At 38.7% G+C, this 17,792-nt stretch overlaps 1 protein-coding gene across 9 annotated transcripts in view; it reads left to right on the top strand.

The window, feature by feature from the left end:
* Positions 1–301: 301 nt before the first annotated feature.
* The window catches only part of LOC124134705 (titin homolog), a 171,274-nt gene continuing 153,783 nt past the window's right edge, over positions 302–17,792 (top strand). For 6 of the 9 annotated variants that reach the window (XM_048381983.1, XM_048381987.1, XM_048381988.1 and 3 more), the window contains exon 1: positions 302–887. The gene's annotated coding sequence lies outside the window, so the exon portion shown is untranslated. The remainder of the gene's footprint in view (positions 888–17,792) is intronic. The other 3 variants (XM_048381981.1, XM_048381984.1, XM_048381986.1) reach the window with 1 other exon arrangement.

Consider the following 17,792-nt stretch of genomic DNA (forward strand, 5'->3'; position numbering starts at 1 on the left):
CACGAAAGGACGTTTTTCAATAAAGAACGTCAGTGAGCACGAAAGGACGTTGACAATAAAGAACGTCAGTGAGCACGAAAGGACGTTTTTCAATAAAGAACGTCAGTGAGCACGAAAGGACGTTGACAATAAAGAACGCCAGATGGCGCTGCAATTTGTAAAACATTCCGAGTTTCATCGGCTTGTTCCGCTGTATATGATAACTGCATGCCGAGGTGCACAATGTATTACGTCATTCCTCGTGCACTCACCGTCTGACGTCACACACATATATACATGTATTTATAATATCACCGAGTCTGACCACCCAATCCATAAGGTCGCCTCTTTAAAATACGACCTGCACAGGTTGCCGGGAACCTATTCTAACCCGGACCTCTGACACAAGTTTCGGTAAAACTAGTCACACGCATCAGATAATAATTTCTATGTATCCTATCCTAAACCTCTAAATGTTAAAATCAGTTAATCATCTATACCCAACCCTCCTCAAATATAGACCCTCACACACAATACACTCAAGGACTCGCCCGTTGACATATTTTGCCGGTCACGGGTGACTTATTGAACAGTGAAGCAAGCCTAATTTCACCACACGCATATCATGTGTCACTGGACGACACATTAAGATGTGTATTCGCACTTAAATGAAAAAACTTTGTGATTCCCGCTGTGCCAACAATAATGCTATCCTATCCCAGAAACGTCAAGACAAATTGCCTGGAATTCCATATAAAAGCGATATAACACTTTGCTGAGCCAAGCTCCAACGCATGCGCATGTGGTTGACAGAGCCAAACGTACACAGAAGGCGCTTTGGTGAGTTGACACATCTCGAAGTTAACCCAGCAAGACGCAGGATTTACCAGTGGGTGTGAGGACGAAAGGTAGGTCTGTCAGGAGTTAATATGTTTGTTTTCTTATCAAGCGTTGTTTGCACAGTGCACACACAGATACTGGGATTCTCGAGGCGAGATGCAGCGTGATGAACCAAGTTGAATTGTCAGCTGGATAACGACTGTCGTAGAACTGTCACTCGCAAGCGTGTGGTTTATAGGGTTATATTTGTTGTTTTACAAATTGTTAAAGGATTACACAGAGAGGATTTAAGTGTGTGTGTACGTGCGCCTTTACGTGTGTGTGTGTGAGAGAGAGATGCGTGTGTAGGGGGCGTGGGGGGGGGGGGAGGGAGGGAGGGGACGTGAGAGTTTTTTTTTGGAGGGGTTGCTGAAATTTGCTGTCCAGGAGCTGCATCCCTAAAACATTCTAGAAAATATATAATCTTGGTTTCGAATCCCTGATGGTTTGTCACAACCATACCCATGTTCATTGGGTTCAATAAGGTGGTGGGGGCACAGGTGACCCAGTCATCTAAGGCACTGCAATTTGCTGTGCAGAGTTATGTCCCTTGGGAGCGCCAGAAACTGATGATTGTAGGTTCGAATCCCGGTTTGCCCTGATTGTTTCAAGGTTTGTCAGAACCATACCCGTGCTCGTAGGTTTCACCAAAGTGGTAAATGTCGGACGCCAGAATCACATCGGCCTTTTCTCCCACATTGAGCTGACACACCGTGATATAACTGGAATACTGTTCAAAGCACTAAACAAAACACACTCATTCACTGTCAGTGACTTTACTTTTGGCAGCAGCTGATATCTAATAACTCTCAACATCTCAGCTGGCAGTTGACCTCTGCTGTACAAGGGGGCACGGGTGGCACAGTCGTCTAAGGCGCCATGATTCACTGTTCAGAGTTGAGTCCCTTGGACATGCCAGGAAACCTATGATTGTGGGTTTGAATCCCGGTTCGCCCCATTATGTTTCTAGATTTGTCAGCACTATACCCATGCTCGTGGGTTTCACCGAAGTAGTAGGAGTCTGGGACCTGCATCACTTCAAGCTTTCCTCACACATTTAGTTGACATGCTGTGATATAACTGGAATAATGTTAAAAGCAGCGTTAAACCCACCTCACTCACTCACTCTGCTGTACTTATTAATGTTTTGTGTCAGTCCTTACCAATCACCCACTGTCATATTTGGTACTCACAACATATGTCCTATAAAACAATTACGGCCCTCCCACACACTCAGAAAGGTTGATAAATCAACAGCTGATGCATATATATGTTAATCCATAAATTTGGGTTACAAAATGTTAGACAGGTCTCATGTATTATTGATAATTTTAAAGGTGAAACTTGAAAAGTATCTTCTAGCCTCCCACACGTGTGTTCTATGAAAAGTACTCTGATGTGGTGCTAAAAATTGAAGTTGAATGTCAGTTATGAATATTTATAATTCGACATTTTATCCAGAAGAGAAATATGTATCACTGCCATATTCAACAAAGTGATCTTGGGCATGGGTGGCACAGTCGTCTAAGGGTCACAACCCTCTGTGCAGAGTTGCATCCCTTGGTTATGCCTGAAACCTATGATTGTGGGTTCAAATCCTGGTTCGCCCCAATTATGTTTCTAGGTTTGTCAGCACCATACCCATGCTTGTGGCTTTCACCAGTGTAGTAAACATCTGTGACCTTCATCACTTCGGCCTTTCCTCCCACATTAAGCTGACAAATGTAGGTCTTGAGTACTGTTAAAAGAGATGTTAAACCCTACTCACTCACTCTCAAAGTGATCTCTGTGCAATGTGTTGCATATGTAAGATTTTATGTAATCTCAACACAAATGATCGCTTCAAGGAATGGTGACCAGAGTTTATTGTACATATTTATTTGATACACATAAGTATTTCCCTGAAAAGTTTCTTTTACTCAGAGACTGACCATTTCATATTGTGGGGGACTTTTATTTGATCGAAAAAAATAAATTGCCCCCGAAAATAAATAATTATGCTTGAGGCTGTTGAAAAAACAAAATTGCCTGCCACAAAAATGATGTTGATGCAAGGTGTTTTTCTTAAAAATGATTCAGGCTGTATCGGTGTCAGGATGGGGTTGAGATTTCAATAACGATCTCTTGTTATAAACAATTTGTTACAACTATTTCCTCATTTATAATTATCAGGGTCTTCATTGTGTATCTTTGGAAGAAACTTACAGGATTTAACATGAAAAAACATGCCTCTTAAAAGGTATGTAAGCATTCAATGTATGTTTGTTTTATTAACTCCGGTTTTTATAGAGGTTGATAGTCGACCTAAGAATAATTTATATTGAATATGTTTTTACAAACAATCACAAATAAATTTTTATGATCTGTTACTCCAATATTACACTGTGGACCCTCATTACTCCGGATATCACTGTCCTGGAAACCACACAATACAGATCAGAGACAATCAGAGACAATCAAGCACAATCAATATCATTCTTGTAGTTAAAATACCTCTGACGTGTAGAGAGTAAATCCTAATTTAGAACAACATGATGTTTTTCCTCCATTTGCCTGCTAAGGGTGTTTAGAATCCAAGGTAAATCCTTGGAAACTGGCTTGAGAAGTGGCTTTCCATGACAGATGCTGGTTCATGGTAAGTACCTTGAGAAGTGGGTTTCCACTGACAGATGCTGGTTCATGGTAAGTACCTTGAGAAGTGGGTTTCCATGACAGATGCTGGTTCATGGTAAGTACCTAGAGAAGTGGCTTTCCACTGACAGATGCTGGTTCATGGTAAGTACCTTGAGAAGTGGGTTTCCATGACAGATGATGGTTCATGGTAAGTACCTAGAGAAGTGGCTTTCCATTGACAGATGCTGGTTCATGGTAAGTACCTAGAGAAGTAGCTTTCCATTGACAGATGCTGGTTCATGGTAAGTACCTAGAGAAGTGGCTTTCCATTGACAGATGCTGGTTCATGGTAAGTACCTAGAGAAGTGGCTTTCCACTGACAGATGCTGGTTCATGGTAAGTACCTAGAGAAGTGGCTTTCCATTGACAGATGCTGGTTCATGGTAAGTACCTAGAGAAGTGGCTTTCCACTGACAGATGCTGGTTCATTATAAGTACCTTGAGAAGTGGCTTTCCATTGACAGATGCTGGTTCATGGTAAGTACCTAGAGAAGTAGCTTTCCACTGACAGATGCTGGTTCATGGTAAGTACCTAGAGAAGTGGCTTTCCATTGACAGATGCTGGTTCATGGTAAGTACCTTGAGAAGAAGCTTTCCATTGACAGATGCTGGTTCATGGTAAGTACCTAGAGAAGTGGCTTTCCATTGACAGATGCTGGTTCATGGTAAGTACCTTGAGAAGTAGCTTTCCATTGACAGATGCTGGTTCATGGTAAGTACCTTGAAGTGACTTCCCATTGACAGATGCTGGTTCATGGTAAGTCTTTTGCACATCTGAAATATATTTGATGTGTTTATTTCACATAAACATATATTTGAAGTGTTTACTGCAAACGTGAAGTATACAAGTTACTGAGGTGCTACTTGATCTGCCCACAGCTGTCGCCACCCAGGTGTGTAGTCCCTGTGTTATAGCATACGCAACACCTGTCACTCATGTAGATATCAGGCAATATGCTGTGTGTCACTAGATCAACATGTTACATAGTTCATATGAGATTACAACAGTTGGAATGGGATACAATACACAAACTAAAATCAGTTTGTTCGGATCATTGTTTAGTGACTAAATAGAATACATCTCTGAACCTGCGTGATGTGAGTTGTTAAGATCTGCTTTGATTTTCGACCGAGATTAAACACAAGAGTTTGTAGTTGTATCTGATACTTGAACGATAAGAATTACAAATGGACTTCTGTATGTAAACTTTGTAAGACTAAGTGTACTACATCCCAAATTGTTCAGGATAATGTGTGGCCATTTCTTTGTGTACTTGATTCAGCAATATCAGCCACTAGGACTATGACAGGTACTGGAGTACCAGATAAAGGTCGGGTTCAGGTGGACCAAAGTCTGTTTTCAAGGACTTGACAGCCTGGGGAATGGAGATAACTCTAAATGAAACTTGTTGACAAGGACAGATAACTCTTCTCTCTTTCGTAGTACACATGGCTGTGGTAGGCTGACCAAATGGAAGAAACACATTGTAGCACTGCACACGTTTGCCTTGATAAAGCTGAATGGACACTGCTAGAAACACAAGAAGTTCATCCAACTCAATGCATAAACAGCTTAGTATGAAATACAAATCAATCTCAAGTTCTTCCAATCAATGTTAGGTGTACAGTGTTTGGTGTTTGGAGCTCTGTAGGAAAAGGTGCCACAATCTGTGTGCACGGTCATGCAGTGTGCCAGGACCTTAAAAATCCTTTAAGAATGGTTCAAATCCCCAAATCAACAGGGCATGGAGAGCAACTGTTCCCCACATTGGTACACTGTGTGAAGCCCTGTTATTTTGCTGGAACTTTGCTGGAATTTTGCTAAAAGTGGGGTAATACTGTACTCACTCTCTCATTACTCACTCATTTGTAGAGCTAATAGCAACTCATTAAACACCAAGACATTCTACAAAACTGTTCTAAACAGCAAGTAAATTCATTAAGCATCAAGATTGCATCTCAGAAGTTCCTTGCAGAACAAGTAACATCGGCTGTCTGGCAGAACTTGGACTATATCCCCTTAACATTTCAATATTCATATCAATGTACAACTATTACTTTGAGCTATTAGATGTTAAGAATGATGGATTACTCACTGCCACCTTCTATGAAGATAAAACATTGAACTCATGGCCCTCTTCAATAAATACTCTACTCAACTACCTTTTCCCTGATCTGGCTCACAATAACATCTCTTCTGGAAAATTTATGGAAACTGTGCATGAAAAGTTCATGTACATATACCTCAGTGAAACTGACAAAGCCCCATCCACTAAACCACAAAAGCTCAGACACCTCGGGAAAATAGGAGACAAATTTGGAATTAAACCAAACTGAAAGTAACCACTGCATTAGAACACCGCAAAGCAGTTGAGCGAGGAAGATAATTTAACACTCCAACAGAAGAAAGAATATGTACCTTCTGTGATATTGATGATATAGAATAAGAGGAAAACTTCCTGTTGCAATTCCCTCTCTACAAAGATCTGAGACTGGAACTAAATTCATCACCCGCCTTAGCTATATGCACCCAATGTCACTGAAAATACTACTACATCCACCAGAGCCTTTTGCAAAAATTATCTCCCATATCATTTACAAAATATTCATGCAAAGAAAATTGGCATCTCCCCTCTGGACCTTAATCATAGCAATACTTGTATTCCATTGTGTATGTCAATGTTTATAACTTTTCATTATAACTAGTCATGTTCATGTTCTGTACTCTGCCCCCTGTGGTTGTTTATGTATAATAAATCTTCTTCTTCTTCTTCCCCTCAAATTGTCTGCAAAGTTGTGATAACATAATGAACCTGTTCACTTAGTACAGATACACAAAATATATCCTTGCATCAGGCAAACATGGAGATTCTGATAGCCAGTTGTTCACTGCTGTGGGGTAGCCAAGTGGTTAAAACAAGGACTGGTCGGCTTGGAGTCAGTATACTGTGTCTGAGTGAGGTATTCATGTTAAACTGCGACATTATGTCTCAGTGGGCTAGCACTATAAATCTGGCTTAAGTATGGACTAGCACAAGCTGCATTCACACATGCACTAACACATGCACACATGCATGCACATGTCTATACATACATGTGCAATAATCTTGAATGCGATATCAAATTCCATTTCACCTTTTTCATTTGGAAAATAAAATATTATCAGAGTGTTTTGAGAGAACCAATAATTTATTCTATTGCCTGTATTTAATGTTATGAATAACTACAAATTAATGCAAGTGGTCATCCAATCACAGCAGCAAAGACACCTTATGTTGGTACATAGTTTTGCATGTCTGGCTCACAGATGAAGTGAAATGTTAATAGTTGCCCTTTCGGCAACTGTACCGATACCATGCTTGAAGCTGCTGAGGGAGACACCTAATGAAGACCTGCCAGCCCATGCTCTAATTAATTGCCTATTTGACCTCACCCTGCAAAAGTCACTTCCTGGGCAGTATGACATTGGTGGCAGAAGAATCATTGTCAGAGATAATGTACAAATGGTCAGGAAGGGAATGTATGTTATGCTGATTATTTTTAAATTACAAATAGGATACATAGATAACATACATTTGTCAATGTTATATTCTTTTTCTGTTTCTGCTGCTCAGTGGCAGTTTGATGATTTTTAAAATCGAAATATGATATAATAGAAACAGTTTTTTTCAAAATGGACCTGTTTGTCTTGGGTTAGTGTGCATGTGAGTTTGCATCATGGTTTTATTTTGTTGGTCCATGTGGTTTCTGACTGACACACTAGAGGTGATATTTCCCCACCTGTATCCAGTGTAGGGAACCAAGTCCTATCTATTTAGCTTATACCCGTGAAGATCCGGGGTAGAATAGGTCTTCAGCAACCCATGCTTGACGCAAAAGGCGGCTTTGATTGTCGTAAGAGGCGACTCACGGGATCGGGTGGTCAGGCTTGCTGACCTGGTTGATGCATGTCATCATATCAAAATTGGGTGGATTGATGCTCATGATGTCAATCACTGGATTGTCTGGTCAAGACTCGATACATAGCTGGAAAATTGCTGAGTGCAGCGTTAAACAACAAACAAACAAACAAATACAATCTTTTCAGAACAGTTGCATTTTTTATATTACAAGCCAAATATAATTTGAATTGTTGAAATACAAAATGGCTGTCTGTGGCCATATTTGAATTGGGATATTGGAAAATAGAAAATAAAGCATTTTCAATTCCAATTAGAATGTGACTGTAGCGTTCTTATATCAAAATAAAAAAACAAAAAACAATGCATGATGTTATTTTGTTTATGGATTATGTACTGCAATTTACAAGAACAATTTACTGTTGTTCAAAACAAGTTTTGGGTGTTCAGATATTATCCCAAACTTTTACTGTTATTCACTGAGGAGCACTCTCTCTCACATTCCCTGATATAACAGTACATCTCAGATGTCCTTGGTGGCACACAGAAGTATTTATTAGTATAATGTATGTATTTTCTGCTTGGCTGGCCAGCTGGAAGTGTGGGTTGGTGAAAGTGATTGAATAACGTTGAGTATTAACAAGACATGAAAATAAATAGGGTCCACTTTAAGAAATCCTATGTCAACATGCGCAATGAATGGCATTATTGACATGTATGACAGAAATGTAGGCTGTCGTCAGAGACATGACCACATGGGGATTCTTTGTGTTGTCTCGCATGTTATTCATAATGGCTGTTTGATGGCTGCTGGGGCTGGGGTTCACAAAGTGATGTCAGCACAAGGACTAACATACATATACTACTCAAAATAAGTCAAGCACCACCTGATTCGTTTTGATATTACTTTTTTCATCTTTCATGCCATGACAGATTAACTTTAGTAATGTGAAAGAATTTGGTAGTTCTTAACTTTTTTGCTAGTAGTATATCTATGATTGTTGATGTAAAAAAGACATCTTAGTATTTCAACAATTAATAAATATCATACATTACTACAAAATATTTTTTTCTCTCTCTTCAAAGTAATGAGGAAATATGTGATGAAAAATGGTCTAAAGTATTTGACAACTGAATTCACTTATGTATGTAACTATCTGAAGCCATTCCATGTAATATTAATGCTGACAGCAAGGTATTGAAGTGGCAGTTACTGTTGACATTTGAAACTGTTGACTAAATATCCAGGTGAGCTACAGTGCAATATGATGATGATGATGATGATGATGATGATGATGATGATAGTCCTCTTGTAAAGTCTGTATGCAATGTATGCTCGAAGCGCTAAATGATTATTAGCCTATTCAGTGGATCAGTGTGCACTCAGTATTTTCATTTCCATCTCCCTGGGGAGTATACAACTCAAACCTGTATGGCGCCAGAAGGTTAACAGTCACATGTTCCCGGATCCCCATTTCCTGCTGGGTGAACAGAGGCATGTTTCGAAACAAAGTTACTTGCCCAAGGAGATATCCCATGTGCTTCAGTGTGAGGCAAGAACGAAGGACTAAAAACTCTCAGGAGTCACGTTGCCGAACACGGTCACCAATCCAAGCACACTCCACGACCATGTTGCTAAATTTTAATTTGTGACCTGTGCGCTGTACACAGGACCACATTGCACTGTATGAGTATTTTCACGATAGTTACGGTAGCTGATTCCTAAGTGAAATCACTTACTCCCTCTGTGAAGGTCGACCCAGGGCTCAGACAAATGTCAGGAAACTGAAATGGACGTTTATTGAACAAGGCTGTGAGCCTTCCCCTCGACTTACGTTTCTTAGATGTTGATATTAAAATTTCATGCAGAATCTTTCCAAAAGGAAATAAGAAAGACAGCCTTCAACCAAGTAGCATATTGATTGCAAAGAGCCGCAGAAGTCTATGCTCCTGGGTTCACATTCGGGTTGGTTCAATTTTCCATCACCTTCTCAGACTGTTTCCCAGAGGACAGAAGCAGGAACATCGGTCATAGAGATCTCCCTTTGGATTCTTTCATTTTCCAAAGGATTTCTGCAAAAGCAATTTCAGTTAAGAAGAAAAAATTTGCATCAATGCATGCATAAAAATAGAAATAACAGGTATTTTTAATATTAGCATCAAGTGAAATCTACCAAATTATCCAAGTCACGACATTACTGAAATTTATAAATATGTAATTGTTTGTAATATTTCATATGCACTCTTTGGCTGCAAATGATCGGCTTACTGTGCATGACAATCCCATGTCTACAAAATGTAATAATTATTTATGCATCATGATCATGTTCATTGGCGTGTGTCATTGTCATATAATAACAAGGATTGTTTCTATTTCACATTTTGGATGTGTAATGATGTGATCATATGACATGTTTGGGAGGGGAAGGATGGAGTCACTTGAGTTCGAGAAGTGAATTTCAGATCAAGTAGAAACCTATGCCTCAGTCATCTTGGCTGCTACTTACCATCAGTCAACCCTCTTTGTAATGATTATTAACTTCTGGGAATAAGCTGTTTAGAGACTACAGTAAACTATGGTTATAATGAACACGCTTATAATGAACTGACGGATATAACGAACTTACGTTTTGGTCCCGACTAGTTGCTGTAGTTATGCTGTATATATACTTATAATGAACTATGGTTAAAACGTACTAAAATTAGTAGTCCCTTTGAGTTCGTTAAAACCGTAGTTTACTGTAGTTAAAATAATCGGGAACCAAATGCAGTATATATAGGTTGGAGCAAGAGGCCCCGTTCCACAAAGCGATCGTTGCGCTAAGGTGATTGTAACTCCCATACTTTAACATTAGCTTACGACAGTCGTAGTGCTACGTTTGCTTTGTGGAAAGGGACCCTGGAGTCTAATAGGTTGAAATGGTTTGTTTCAATTGCTTGAGTGCTCTAACCTATTTAAACCATGGCCAACATTCAAAGAAGTAGTACCTAACATCTTTAAGCGACAGTGTTTTGATAACCGAATTTTAAAAGATTTTCAGAACTCTATTCTTAACTGTGAGAACACTGATCGAGTTGCCCTTGCGTGGAATGTGTTCTCTGAATCTGTCAAGCGTGAATCTTCTCTGTTTGACAATTCAGGTTATGAAATGCTTGTTCCGCAAGTATACAATTCATAAAAGTCCTACTCGAGCACATTTGTCAAGCACCTTACTTGCACCTGTGAAGTTCTGGATTAGAATAGGTCTTCAGCCACCCATTATTGCAGTAACAGGCAACTATGCTTGTCGTAAGAGGCGACTAACAGTCAGGTGGTCAGGCTCGCTGTCTTGGTAGATATGTGTCATCGTATACCAATTGCGTAGATCAATACTCGTGATATTAATCACTGGATTGTATTGTCCAGACTCGATTATTTACAGACCGTCATAAAGCAGGAATATTGCTGAGTGTGGCATTCAACAACAAACAAACAAATAATATTACAATCCTATGTTGATGGGCCTATAATAAGCAAACTTAGCACTGATCAAGATAATTTGATTTCAATCTGTTAATTTCTTTGAACGAAAAACTAATCAAATCTATTGTACATACAATGCATAGAATAACACACCAAAAATGCTTAAAACATATTTCATTGTTCATTAACAGATAAACTATAAGTAACTTATTCTTAGTTGTTAATTTCTTAAATAATATCATCGTGGCTGAAGACTACATTCATTAGTCTTCGATGTGGCCGCTGCAGGTTTGAATCCTGCTGGTGACACAAATTTTTCTTGAAATTGTTCTATTATGAAGGGAAATGATAAGAAAAAAAAAGAAGTTTGTCGTTGCCAACAGGGTGTTAAACACTTCAGTTAGTTTTAGTAAGATCAAAGACAAAGAACCAATGGTGAAGGTAACATGGGTAAGTATGTATTTGCTTCCATAATTGTTCTGGAACCCAAGGGATGTTGAAGGAGTGTAACTGAAAGATTCCTCCAGCAATAAGCAAGTCACTGGCTCCATGCCATGATTAGGCCAAAAACTAAAGGTATGGATCCAATTAGTGGTTGTTTTCTGTGTGCCTGTCACTGACGGCTTCTAGAAAGCTGAGTCAGCACTATACTTTCAGGAAAAATGATGGCTTGAAGCCAACAGAATGATTTGGTGCTTCTGCCAGATTGAAAAAATGGGCAAAACATTCACTTTACCAGCAGTTGCGCTATGCAACCGTCCTAGACAGTCCAGAGAAAGAACGATGTGTAAAATGGTTGTTGTGTTGATTAGGTTAACTGACTTCCCCCTGGTTTAAATTTAGGCCACGTTTCATTAGTTAACCACAAGGCTAACAACCCCTGTTGTTACGTGTAAATGTTCGGTTGAACTATATTATAGCTAAAATGGATAGAATTATCATTAAACCGCCCGCACATTATCAGAAATGAGCGGGCCACTGTAACTTGATAATGCCCTCATATTGCTTGACGACGGGCCATTATCAAGCCCGTTGTTAGGTGACGTCATAGGGTAGAAAAAGTGACGTCACGTATTAACGTTTCCATGTTTGTAAAATGGGGTCAGTGACATTCGTGTTGATTGCAGTAAATGTTTCAAAACTGATGTTGTTGTTTCTTTTTATTTGATAACAAATTCCATCCATTTTAGCTATAATAACGGTAACGCTCTTTTTCAGGGCATTATCATATGCAGAAGCCCTCGGTCTTTTCAACTGCCCTCCTTCGTCGGGCAGTTAATGGAAAACCTCAGGCTTCTGCAAATGATAATGCCCTGAAAAATAGCGTTATCCTTATATGAACAGTGTATTTCTTCAAAGAAAGAAAGAAGGTAACACAAGCAGCCTGTTTGTCTGTAAATAACTTAGGGATATGAAATGATGTGAGGGGTGTGTGATCGGTGAAAACCTAACAATTAATTTATTACTGCCTCAAGAGGATGCAGATAAGTCACAATTCAAAAAGCATCTGAGTTAGGTTCTCTCCATGTTTAAATTTTGCAGAAATTCTGTCAAATTAAAGTATTAAACTATCTTTCATCCATATAAATGTGTCAGTGAGTGGTATGAAGCTTATCTGAACATACATTTAACTATGTTTGTAACAAACACTCTTTTAACAAACTGACAGATATGGTTGTTTGGCTCCGGCCATTTGCTGTATATATGCCTATAACAAACTATGGTTGTAATGAACTAAAATTAGTGATCCCTTTGAGTTTGTATTTGAGTTGAGTATTGGTGCTGACAGATCAAGGATAATAATTGGGGGACTTTGAGGTTTAAACCCTCGATCAGCGATCCTGGAACAGCAAGGGAAACAACACTTCATAGCAAATTGCAGAGCCTTGAACCACTGAGGAACATGCTGTGAATTTACTGGTGTACAATCTCCTGAAAGATATAATTTTCAGGTCTTTTATCAGTACCGGCTTTGGGAGGTAGCAGAAATAACAATCACCTTTATGCTCATTAGGAGTAATGAGGTTATTCCATACAAACCTGCAGAGTGAAACAGTGTGTCCTTAGTACACTGCTTGTCAGGAAACAGCATAGGAACATAGTCTGTATCCTTGGCAACGGAAATCTTTGTTGGCATGGCCATACAACCTGCAGAGTGAAACAGTGTGTCCTCAGTACACTGCTTGTCAGGAAACAGCATAGGAACATAGTCTATATACTTGGCAACAGAAACCTGCATCTCATTCTGAGTTAGAATAGGTCCAGCAACATAAGCTGGTTGTAACTGGCAACTATATGGATCAGGTGGTCAAAATTGGTGACTCGGCTGATAGTGTGTCACTGTACCCCGACTGAGTTGATCGTTGATCACAATACCAATCACTGTATCATCTGGTCCAGACAATATTATTACAAGCCAATGTCATATTGCTGAGTGTTCAAACAAACAAACAAACAAACAAACAAATGAGCATCATGTCCATAATAGGTATTTACATTTACTTTACTTTGGTCATGGATCAGCCAGTCCTAAAAATCAGGAATGCGGCAAAAAATAAGGTTTCAGTTAATGTTGAAATTTATTTATATTTTGTTTCGACTACCGACTTAATATAACCGGGAGAATAAACTATAAACAGCCAACTACTACAAAAAGTCCTTAGATGGATTTGTTTTGTGTTGGTTGACCGATATTTGCAAATTAAATTTCGTCAGCCTAAATAGAATGTGCTAAAGAGAAAATATCCAGTGCAACTCTGACCTTTAAAGGGATGCTTTAGTTTCTGTTGAGATTCATATATTCAGTGCATTGCATTCCACATAATATCGCACATTCATGCATATTGCCTTTGATGGTGATAATTGTTGCAAATGTACCTGATTATGCAAGATTAGCCCCGGAAATATGTGACATACATTTCCAGCAGCTGATTTGTGTAAATTCCTACATTATGTAGATTTCAATATAGACATCCTGAGTAATCTGTCAATTGCATTCATCCCTTGTCCCACTTCATGTCCTGGTTGATATCACTGTTATTACATGGTAATTGGCCTTGTGATTGACAGGTAGTGATATTGACCATGATCAGAAGGGGATTCTGCTCCCTGTACTTCTATGTGTTAGGGAGAGGTAATTGACAGGTATTGTGTGGTCAATGACACGGTGGTTGAAGATGGGTCTCTTAAGCTTTGTCATTTTATGTTAACCTATATAGTTATGACTAAAGATGCAGCAATCATGAATAGGAGACTTTACACATAAATAATATGTCATGTTTTACATTTCTACACTATACTCAGGAAAGTAGGGGGCACTGGTGGCCCAGTCGTCCCTTGGGAATGCCAGAAACCTATGATTGTGGGTTCGAATCCCGGTTCGCCTCAATTATGTTTCTAGGTTTGTCAGCACCATACCCGTGCTCGTGGGTTTCACCGAAGTGGTAAACATCTGTGACCTTCATCACTTCGGGCTTTCCTCCCACATTAAGCTGACACGCCGCGATATAACTGAAATACTGTTAAAAGCGGCGTTAATATTTGTCAATTATTTGGATGATTGCACTTTTTAGGGAGATACTTGATAATTTTTTGGGAGCCAAAGTGGTACCCTGTGCTGTATCCAAGGAGAGTTGTGTCGAGGGTTCACTGAAGGTATAAGTTTTTTCCCTGAGTGTGATACTGTCCCTCCGGCTAAGAAGAACTGTTCATATTGTCTGCAGCAGAAAATAAGCGAAAATTATTTTTAGCTCACCTTACCAGAAAGTTCAAGAGAGCTAATGTTGTTACATGTTCCTGTTCTTACGTGCCTTGTAAACGTTTATGTTTTCAACATTTCCCTTGAAACCAAAGAGCCTATGAACCTGAAATGAATGTGACCTGCATCGATGATCCTGAAATATAGATGATATATATATACAAGGAAAACGATAGCCGAAAGTTTCAAGTCTATGGTTGTCAGGTCGTGTTCTGAAATATAAATGATACTTACAAGGAAATGCAAGAGCAGAAAGTGACAAGCCTCTGGTTGTCAGTTGTGTTCTGAAATATACATGATACATACGAGGAAATGCAAGAGCAGAAAGTGCCAAGTCTCTGGTTGTCAGGTTGTGTTCTGAAATATACATGATACATACGAGGAAATGCAAGAGCAGAAAGTGACAAGTCTCTGGTTGTCAGATGTGTTCTGAAATCAATAAAGGATATTGTGATGGGATGTGACTGTTGTTGCTGGGGAATACAGCACAGGGATTAACAGCTGGACCGAGCATCTCTGATAGTGACACAAGGGTGATAAACATTTCACAATACCTATTTATATATATTTGTTTGTTGATTTTGTTCGGAGAACATATTTATTCGATCAAAGTATTTATCACCTGTGCATATATTGATATTGAATTTCTAAATTGTGTGCAGGTAAATTAAAAGAAATCTACTCAGTTTATTATTGGATGACATATGAGTATACTAGTATTGACAAAATGGCATAGATCCATATAATAAAATGTACTGCGAGGTGGTCGGTTGTATTGATAAGGAAATAATGAACAGATTCAGTTCTCAAAGCTAGTAAAGTCATTCGCTTTTGTTTGTCATGTTATTATTATGTTACCCGACCCGTGAAGATCTGGGGTAGAAGAGGTCTTCAGCAACCCATGCTTGCAGTAAAAAGCAACTTTGCTTGTCATAAGAGGCGACTAATGGGATCAGGTGGTCAAGCTCGCTGACTTTGTTGATGCATATCATTGTATCCCAATTGTGTGGTTCGATGCTCATGATGTCAATCACTTGATTGTCTGGTCCAGACCGCCATCATATAGCTGGAATATTGCTGAGTGCAGCATTAAACAACAAACAATCAAACAATATTATTATATTACTCAGTTTTATGAAGTGGAGAAAAGTAATATTTTTATTGCGGTGTACATAACACTTGATATTTAACTGCAGTGAATATAACACTTTTGACGAAATTTTTGTCATACAAGAGTTACCTCCCCACAATTGTCTCACTTTTTTGTAAGTGTCTGGCCCGTACACAAACTGTTAACTTCCTTTTCGGATTAGTCCCACATTGACAAGGCAAAACAATGACAGATGGTCATTTATGGACTTAATATTGCTTCTTGCCGTTTGTTATTCTCTTAAAAATGTGTTGTTATAAACTGTAAATTTCTCATTTAACTTGTCAGTCGAAAAAGTCAGTGATAAAGAATTTCACCATGATCCTTATTATCTTTTCACTTTTGTTTATTATTTACTTTTCGAAAGTTAACTTCATCAGATGAATGTTTGAGTTTGAATGTTAGACTACTCTATTTCTTGGAGTGTTTATTCTCCAGCTTCGTTGGGTGAAAAGTGGAAGACCAGTAATGGAAAACCCACTTGAAACTGTTGATTCTGGAGGCCGAATAGAGAAGGGTCCTTCTACTTCTGGGAGGGGGCACGGGTGGCCCAGTCGTCTAAGGCGCCGCGATTCGCTCTGCAGAGTTGCACGCCAGAAACCTATGATTGTGGGTTCGAATCCCGGTTCGCCCCAATTATGTTTCTAGGTTTGTCAGCACCATACCCGTGCTTGTGGGTTTCACCGAAGTGGTAAATGTCTGAGACCAGCATCACTTCGGGCTTTCCTCCCACATTAAGCTGACACGCCACGATATAACTGGAATAATGTTAAAAGCGGCGTTAAACCCAACTCACTCGCTCACTCACTCTACTTCTGGGATCAACTGATCAAGTGATTTCTCCCACTTAAACCATGTTATGGTTGATGTATAATTTCTCTATAATTTGGGATAATGATCTATAAGTTGTGTCAGTTTTACTTTTTTGAAAAGCATGGTCAGAAGGGCAGTGAATTGCTGGCCCAGAAGCAACTGCAACAACAGCGTGTAATGATTAAAATGAATTTGTGATTGCTGAAACCGATTTTGCTCTGGATTCGATCAATCCATCTCCAATTTTTATGACTTTGCGTATAAAGTTTTATGGCTTGATAATGGAATTTATGATTTTGTGCAGAATTTGGGTTTCATTAACCGTTATAGAATGATCAATTTACTGAAAACAAAATTTTTACGACATAGTTGAATTTTATTACATAGAAAATCAAATCCACAGGTTCTGAAACCACATCATGAATAAGTTTCATTATTTGACTTGCCACAGGCCCAGCCGAGGTCAAGCAGTTTCAGAAAGTGAAAACTCAAATCAATTCTACAGTTATACATCCGTCACATTATCTCAAGGTGGAACTTTAATGAACACAACTGTTATCTCCTATCCAACAATTGGAGGTTGTGTTGTTAGTTGGAAAAAATATTAAATGGGATTGGATCTGGGAATTTTTTTTAATTTAGTCAATCCCATGTTGGAAAAAATCCTGCTGTTTTGCTTGTGGTAATAGATACCATATTAATTAAATATTAAAACTTTGATTTTATTTGGACATTCTACTCACTTGGCTTGTTTTATTATCACAGAAGTTTATGTATCATATAATTTCATAGAATTCTAGAGAGACTTCATATCTTTTTAAAACTGTAGGCGTTCATGTAGAGAGAGTGCAATGGAAAATTTCTGATAACACTTGTATTTTTTAATGTCAGTCAACATAATGTGTTTTCTGATTTGTGGGTGGCTTTGATTGTTCCATGCCAATGATAACATTTGAAATGTGAAACTAATGTTATTTTCGAGCATTGAATACTTAATGACAACAAAATCCTAACTACAGTAAACTAGGTTTATAACGAACACGCTTATAACGAACTGTCGGATATAGCACACTGTTTTTTTTATGCCCGGCCATTTGCTGTATATATATATGCTTATGCAGGGTTCACTCCCTAGAATCACTGCTAATAACGAATTACTGTTATAATGAACTAAAATTT

This window comes from Haliotis rufescens, unplaced genomic scaffold, assembly GCF_023055435.1.
Source record: "Haliotis rufescens isolate VD_foot unplaced genomic scaffold, xgHalRufe1.0.p SCAF_4, whole genome shotgun sequence".
NCBI lineage: Eukaryota > Metazoa > Mollusca > Gastropoda > Lepetellida > Haliotidae > Haliotis > Haliotis rufescens.